This window comes from Tupaia chinensis, unplaced genomic scaffold (genome assembly GCF_000334495.1).
Source record: "Tupaia chinensis unplaced genomic scaffold, TupChi_1.0 Scaffold148904_1, whole genome shotgun sequence".
NCBI lineage: Eukaryota > Metazoa > Chordata > Mammalia > Scandentia > Tupaiidae > Tupaia > Tupaia belangeri.
In genome coordinates this window covers 2,013,268-2,021,706 of record NW_006208752.1, presented here as the reverse complement: position 1 = coordinate 2,021,706, position 8,439 = coordinate 2,013,268, and the positions used below count along the sequence as shown (strand labels likewise).

At 38.0% G+C, this 8,439-nt stretch overlaps 1 pseudogene; it reads left to right on the top strand.

Moving 5' to 3' along the window:
• The first annotated feature begins 3,749 nt into the window (after positions 1–3,749).
• Positions 3,750–7,509, top strand: LOC102490789 (survival of motor neuron-related-splicing factor 30 pseudogene; annotated as a pseudogene).
• Positions 7,510–8,439: the final 930 nt, after the last annotated feature.

The window sequence follows — 8,439 nt, the reverse complement described above, 5'->3', positions numbered from 1 at the left end:
TGATAGGAACATGTAAGCAGTCATTTGAATGAATTGATAGAAGCTGTGTGAACTACTGAGTTAAAAACTTCTAGTGAAAGGGAGGTGCTTTCTTCTCAACCGTTCTTTTTTTTTTTTTTTTTTTTGGAGAGGTTTTTGCTATAAGATGCGTGCGCTCACCAGAAAGACAAAGAGAGACAGAGAGACAGAAAGCGAGAAATCACCTCCCAGGCGAGATGACCATGCCACAATCCCTTCTCCTTTTTCCTCTCAGGATCTTGGGCATGCACGCACACGTGCCCAGCGTGAGTTTAAGCCACTGGGTCCGGAACTCGAACTGTGGGCGAATACATGGGAGTTCAGCGACATAACCATTACACTAACTGCTGGTCTCACTGCTCAACCGTTTTTTTTTTGTTTGTTTGTTTGTTTTTGAGAGGTTTTCACTGTAGGGCGCGTGCACTCGCCAGACAGAGAGAGACAGAGAGAGACAGAAAACGAGAAATCACCCCCCTGGTGGGATGGCCACACTGCGATCCCTTCTCCTTCATTCTCCTCTTGGGATCTTGGGCACGCACGCACACGCGCCCGGTGTGAGTTTTAAGCCACCGGGTCCGGGATGCGAACCGCAGTCGACTACATGGGAGTTCAGCAACATAGCCATTATGCTAACTGCTGGTCCCTACTCAACCATTCTTCAGCCCAAGAGCAGCCATAGCATCCAGCCAGTGTGACATGACTCTGAAGCCTCACCTCTATAAGGAATGGAGGTGGCAGTAGCCATGTGATTCAACCGGCTGACCTAGAAGATCCACTGATGCAAGGCCTGGCAAGAAAAAGCACCCTGCACTGTGCAGCTCTCTGTGCCTGGACTCATCCATCCCATAGTTAGATACCCTACAGTGATAAATCATACCTTAATATGAGCTGGCGGTTTTCAGTTTGGAAGAGTGAAAGTAGTTGGGATCTGCAAGAATGAGTCCAAACCATTGGTATCTGAATTTCAGGAGACAAAGTAAGTCTACCGATTCCCTCCAGGCCACTGTATACTCCAAGCTCATCTTCCCTAGAAAGCTTTTGGTCTCCAAGAAGGGATCCAACTCTGCTCAACTCATTTATCACCCAGCTAAAGGACCAGTAATGTCCACGTGGAATGTACAGAAAGGAGAAAAAGCCTTGTCATAGAGGAGAACTTCAGGGCATTCAGCAGTATTTGCATGGCCACACCAATTTCCAACACTTTGATATCAGGGCATAAAGGGCCAGAAGGGGACCAAATGGTGACACACTGGTGGGACACAGCACTTCATAGGACTAACCCACGTAAGAAGATTCTAGGTTCATGTCCATGGCCTTCTGGGTGTATGTGTGCCCACAGTCCTAGGCTGGCTGAGGCAGGGGATGGATTGTGGCATCAGTGCCTTATTGGGTGTTCTGTTTCACTCATGGGAGAAATTAGAATAAATTTAAAAATTGTAAAGGGCCAAAGAAGCTCAGAACAGGTTGTTTGAAATAAAGTGTTATTGAGAACTTGTAGAAAATCAGCAGGGGGGAAAAAACCTACCCACACACATATTCACTCTTTCTCTAGAACTTCATCAAGTTCTCACAGTGAAGATCAGAGAGGTCTCCTTTACATTTGACCAAGGGAAGGAGGACAGTAACCTTTTTTAAATTAGCTTAGGGGATTCTTCATAACAAAGATCTACCCAACAAGGGAAAAACACTGCCTTAGACGTTGGGGAAGGGAAATTACCCAATTTCAATCTTTCTAGGCTTTAAGACTCACCTAAAAGGAAACAGCTGAGAAGCACTTGTAAAGTTCAACCTAGGGTCACAGGTACACTTAATGAAGAATGGTCATCACTGCTGATACTGTATTAAGAGTTGTGAATATGAAGTAAATTGTGCCCACGAATGATAGATAAAGTGGGATAAATTCTTGAAAAAAGCATTACACTACCAGGAGAAATAAATAATCCTAATAGGCCTGTATCAATTAAAGAAACTGAGTCACTAACTAGTAGCCTTTCAAAACAGAAAACACCAGGCCAAGGTAGTGTTACTAGTGAATTCTATGAAATATTTAAGAGAGAAATAGAATTCTCTACAATCTCTTTCAGAAATAGAAATGAACTTTGCTTTCTATCAATGTACGAGGCCAGTGAGGAAACTCAGAGAATGTTTCTCTCATGGACATTGATGTAAAAATCCTTAAGAAAATATTAGCAAACAAATTGATTCTAACAACGTATACAAAGGATTATACACCACAATCAAATGTGATTTAATGGGTAAGCTTAAATTGATATAGCAGATATTCAGCCATAAAAAATAAAAGAGCTATGAAGCCGTGGGAAGACATGGAGGAAACATGTATATTGTTAAAGGGAAAAACAGTCTAGAATGGCTACATACTGTACAGTTTCAACTCTATGACATTCTGAAGTCAAGACTACAGTAACAGTTCAAAATTGGTGTTTTGGAAGGTGCATAGGGGATTTTTCAGGCAGTGAAATTATTCCGTACAAAAATTCCACAAAATCCACAGAACTACAACACAAAGAATGAACCTTAATGGACACTGTACACTATGATTAGTGTATCAACATTGGTGCAATATTTAGTGTAACATACCATACCAAAGCAAGATACAAATTATAGGGGTGCCAGGAGGACAGTGGATATATGGAAATCTTTCCTGCTTAATTATCTTCTAAAACCACTAAAATGACTTACTACATTTTTATATAGAAAGGATACATTATTATATATGTTCCCCTTTCATCCTTTCAGCCACCTAGTTTCCCCCCACAGAATCATTGACTTGTTGATCTGTTTTTGTTATCTGTAAAGTGATAAGTAATGCATAACATATATATATGCCTATGAATTTTTGGTGGGTTACACAAAGGAAAATATTACATATTTATTGTGTACCTTTCCTTTTGCACTGCACAATGTCTATAAAATTGTTCTAGGATATCACTACACATAAGCTTCTGATTATTTTTGACAGTTTCTAAATAATCTACTGATAGATAATGCCATAGCTTATTTAACTCATGTTAATAAACCCTTCAAGTATTTTCTGACTTTCACTATAATGAAGACATTACAATTAATATTCCTATGCAGATGTCATCCAAAGTAGAATTATGGTGAAATGTATGTGAATTTAAAAATATCCAATCAACAATGTTTGTTTTCTCACATCTTTACCATTCTATTGTAATCCACCTTTTTCAACCATTATAATACTAAATATCTTCATGGCTGGCATATATGTAGAAATGATTTTTGCTTCTTTTTCTGTAATCAATTCGCACGATTTTTTTCTTTTCTCTCAGACTATCCTTGTTTTTCTAATTGGATTATAGGTTGTTTTTAGTAACTAAATTTTCCATTTGTGATAAAAGTTGCAAATATTTTCCTAGTTGACTGTCTTTTGACTTTGTTTATAGAAGAGTGCAGAAAACATGACATATAGCAAAGTAAACCCCAGTGAATGACTCCCCTAATTAAAAGTCCAGCTCATACACCTCAATCTCTATTACCTCCTCCTCAAAAGTAAGTAAGGAAAGGTTTGGCTGCTGACATTAGTGCTGGGAGCCTGACCTCTTCTCCCATCAGAGTTGAGCCTTGAGTCGTTCCAATCAGCCTTGTGGCCTCTTGCCTAGGTGGCAGACTTAGCCAACCTGGAGAGGCTGCCGAGTTGCAGGGGGGAGCGAGTGGAGCCCACTGCAATTCTGTGAAGAGTGTATTTGAAGATGTCAGAGGATCTTGTAAAGCAGCAGGCAAGCTACAAAGCTCAACTTCAGCAGGTTGAAGCTGCATTACCTGGGAATAGAGAAAATAAAGATTTGCTAAAATTGAAGAAAGATTTACAAGAAGTTACAGAGCTAACCAAAGACCTGTCAACCAGTCTTCTGAAACTCTAGCAAGTTCAGACAGTTTTGCTTCTACTTAGCCCACACATTCATGGGAAATTGGAGACAAGTAGATGGCAATTTGACGGGAAGATGGACACCATGGTATCTTTACAGGTGTTATGAAGTGGAGAATGAGGAGATAGATGAAGAAAATGACTCTGCTGCAACCACCTTTGCTAGTTATGGCAATGCTGAAGTGACTCCACTATTGAACCTTAAGCCTGTAGAAGGAAGAAAGGCAATGAGGACAGTTGCAACAAGCCCATGTCAAAGAAAAAGAAATGATTGCCCAGCAGTGTGAATATAACAATAAGGCTTTGAAAAAAGCACAGAAAATAAAGTTGAGCAAGAAAGAGAGGACCAGAAAGTGAAATGGCAACAATTCAATAACAGAGCCCATTCTAAAAATAAAAGACAGGTAAAGAGTATTTTTGCTTCGCCTGAGTATAACTGGCAAAGTTGGAGTAGGAACTTGTGGAATTAATGATAAACCTATGACACAGTATCAAGATATCTCTAAATACAATGTCAGGCATTTGATGCCTCAGTTATCAGAAAACTGTTGGATATCATCCCTGCAGGGCTTTACATTTACCTTTTTATCCTTATGTCTTTCTAAAGGTAAATTATTTGTTAGATGAGTAAGGAAGATACTATTGTCGGCATTGTTTGACTTCAATAGAATGAAATTTGAAGAAACTGCTATTCATTTAGTTTTTTTTCATTCCTACTACCACAGTTCCCTCAAAGTTTGTTGAATGAAGCAATTTTTCTAGTTAGATGCTGCTTACATCCAGTCCTTAGATGAATTATTGATCTTCCTAATATCAGGCCCTCATGTAACTGATGCCATATACTTATAAATCATAGCTTGGAATTTTCAGATGCTTAGAACTTGACACATTCTAGCAATTGATTGGGACATCAGACAAAACACCAACTTGCTAATGGGATCTTTTTTACAGCTCTCTTTTATTTATTTATTTATTTTAATTTGACCAGAGTGAGACAGAAAGAGAGAGAGAGAGAGAGTGAGAAAGCAAGCTGCCAGGTCCAGGACTTGAACCTTAGCCATGTGGGAGTCCAACACCCTTAACCACCACATCACTTGCTCTCCCCCAACTAATGGGATCTTTTATTTTTTTCTTCCATCTTCAACTTTAAAACCTAGCTGTTGTGAGTTAAGCCTGCATATAGATCAATTCATAAATGCAAAGTTTGTTTTAAGATTTTTTTCCCTCTAACAACTTGTTTTCTAGGCCATCTCTAAAATTGATCCAGCTCTTATTTTTATTCAAGTTTTGTGTAAGAAACCATGTTTAAGAGGAGTTGCCTTTTCTAAGGTATTCTGTTTTATCATATGTTGACTTCACTTACGGTAGTGGTACTATATATATATATATTTTTTTTTTTTTGCAAATGTAATGTTTATATGGGAAAATGAAAAGCTGATATGAATCCCTGTATACAACGTAGATAATATGTTTGTAAAAAAACAAGTCTAAATTAATGAACAAGAGTACCAAATGTTTCATCATTAACAATTTATTGTATTTCTTGTGCATTAATCTGACCATAATTTCCCTGTGTAGTATGTTCATATAGCTGAGTTTGTAATTTTTGTTAACTAGATCAAGTTGTCAGCATTTGTTGATATAAGTGAATATCACAGTTAATCCTGAGTTGAGTTTAAGCCAAATACATGCATATAAGAAAGGATCTTCCTATTAGTGGAAGGAGGTGATTTTTAGGATGTGTGTTCATTTCAGTTTTAACTTTTATTAAAGTGTTTTTAAAATATCCAAAAAAAAAAAAAAGGTAAGTACTATAGCCTACAAATTTGTCTTACCTGGTTTTGAACTTTATATTTATGGCATCATCAGTATACATTCCTTTGTACCTGTCTTCCTACACTCAACATTATAAGATCTTTTTAAATTTATTTTCTGTATTTGTACCTATTTAAATACAGTTTTTTTTATATTAACCTTGTATCAAACCAGTTTGCTAAACTCACTTATTCTTGATTCATCAGTCTATTTTTTCAGATTCTTATACACACATCACATTGTCCACAAAAGAATGACAGTTTTATTTCTTTACTTTCCATTTATCTTTGTCACTTTATTACACTAGCTAAGACCTGCAATAAAAATGTTGCATTGAATAGACTTTTTAAAAAATTTCCTTCCAATTCTAGAAGGGTATGATATTAACTTTCACCATTAAGTATGACTGCTGTAAGTTTTTTCCAGAAACACTTTATGAGATTTTAATAAAAGCTTCCTTCTGGGCCAGCAGGTGACATGGAGCTTAATGCACTGGATCCTACATGACTGACTGGTTCGAGTTTCAGACCCTGCGGCTTGATGATTACATTGGGCACATGTGCATGTTTGCTCAAAAAATCCTGAGACGAGACTAGAGAGGAGAGGATTGCAGCATGAACATTGCCCCTGGAGGATGATTGTTCACTTTCTCTCTGTGGTGAGCACATACACCCTATAATCAAAAAAGAGGAAAAAAAAAAAAAAAAGAAAGAAAGAAAGAAAGAAAAAGCTTCCTCTACCTTTAGTTTGAGAGAATTTAGCATTTGTATCAATTATTTTCCCTCCAAAGGCGTAAGGGGTATGATTAAGATAAACTCCTATATTCTCATCAGTCTAGCAGAATTTGAGCTTCATATTTCTGAAATCTTAGGCTGTGCTGGATGAGAGTCACTGGCTACTCAAGAAATTCCTTCGTCAAAGGATACTATAATGGTTCTGTTAAACTGGAAGTTGACACCAGTGCCTGGCTACTTTGATGTTAGTGAACTATAAGAGAAAGGAAGGTTTATTCTACCAGCTAGGATGAATGGTCCCACACAATATTCAGTGGAGGCAAAGAGACTGTGGAACACAGGAGAGCTTCTTGGCCACATCTTAATACTTCTATATCTGGGATAAAAATTGTTGGAAAACTATATTAACTGATAGTGACCCAGGACTTTGGGGAATAACAGTTTGGATTACCCAACCAAACAAGCTATGACCAGCCTGTGTGTATTAATAATGGAAAGGTGGATTTTTGAAATTGTTAAGCCTGCCTCCTCCAACTTGAAGTTCCCTATCCAGCACAGGCGGAGAACACTAAATCTACCCTCACTCTGAAGAGCGTTGTCAAGTGAATTTACTTTGTGGGAGGAGTAATTGAGGAAGGTGGAGAATGTGTTTAAGGAGAGATTCAGGAGAAAGATGCACTGTTTTCTAACCAGTAACACTGTCTCCAGGATGATGTGACCTTGGATGTGAGACTCTCCCAAGTGTCACCAGGCCAATACAGTTGCTTGCTTCTCCTAGGAAAAGGAAGTGATAAACACTAAGGAACCACATAAATTTACTCTCAAAGAGGGATTATTCTTGAAGGTGTAGGGGAAAGACCCCTCACTGGAAATTTGGGGATGTGGGACTTGGGATTCTACTTTGACGCACTTCACTTGGCCTTGTGTCTAAAGATGAAAGATTCTGCTTATATTTACATAGAGTCAGCCCTCTGTATCTTCCAGATCCACGTCTGCAAATTTGTGTATGGGAAGATATGCTTAGGTTATATGTAAATACTACAACATTTTATATAAGAGACTTGAACATCCATGGATTTGAGTACCCATGGTAGGTTCTGGAACCAATCACCTACTGATACTGAGGGGTGACTTAGTATGGCCACCTGGATCAGACCATGCCCTCAAGTAAGAACACTGACATCCTATTTATAATTTCATAGATTGACTGACCCAGCAACTATGTCAACCCCTTGGCCCCTTATCTGTATGAGTTCTTTTTTTAATGAACTAAACTGCAGTGTGGGAAAATAAAATCCTATACTTGCTTTCCCAGCATGCCTTAATGCTAGGGATTGTCCCAAGCCATGGTTCTGGCCAGTGAGCTATAGAAATCTGCTGAGTAATGTTCTTGAAAAGCTGTTTTCCAATAAAAGCAATAGACACTGGTGTCATTAACCCCCTTTCCCTTCTTCCTCTTGTCTTAAACATTCCATCTTTTGTTGTTGTTGTCTTTTTGTCTAATGCTATTTTATGAGCAACAAAAAACAAAGGGAATGTCATGTATATGAAATAACACCAACTTCTGAATTGAACAATGAGGGGATGTCTGGCTCATAGATACTTAGATCTGGATTTTTTTTTTTTTTTTTTGGCCTGTCTTTTAAGACTATAAAATAACAAATCTGAAAAGTTAGTATTTTTTCCTCAACACATTTACCTTAGCATTAAAACAAAACAAAATAAAAATTACTCAGAACCTTTTCAATAGGTTCTCACATTATTAGCTTCTCCTTAAGCAGTAGTCCTTGAATTTGAATGTGCAGCAAAATCACCTGAAGGACTTATTAAAATACAGATTGCTGGGACGCACTAGGTCCCCTGTTACAGACTAAATGTCCATGTTTCCTCATAGTTCATATGCTGAATTATAATCCCCCCTGTGATGGTTTTCACAGTGGAGCTTTTGAGAAGTGATTAGATCTT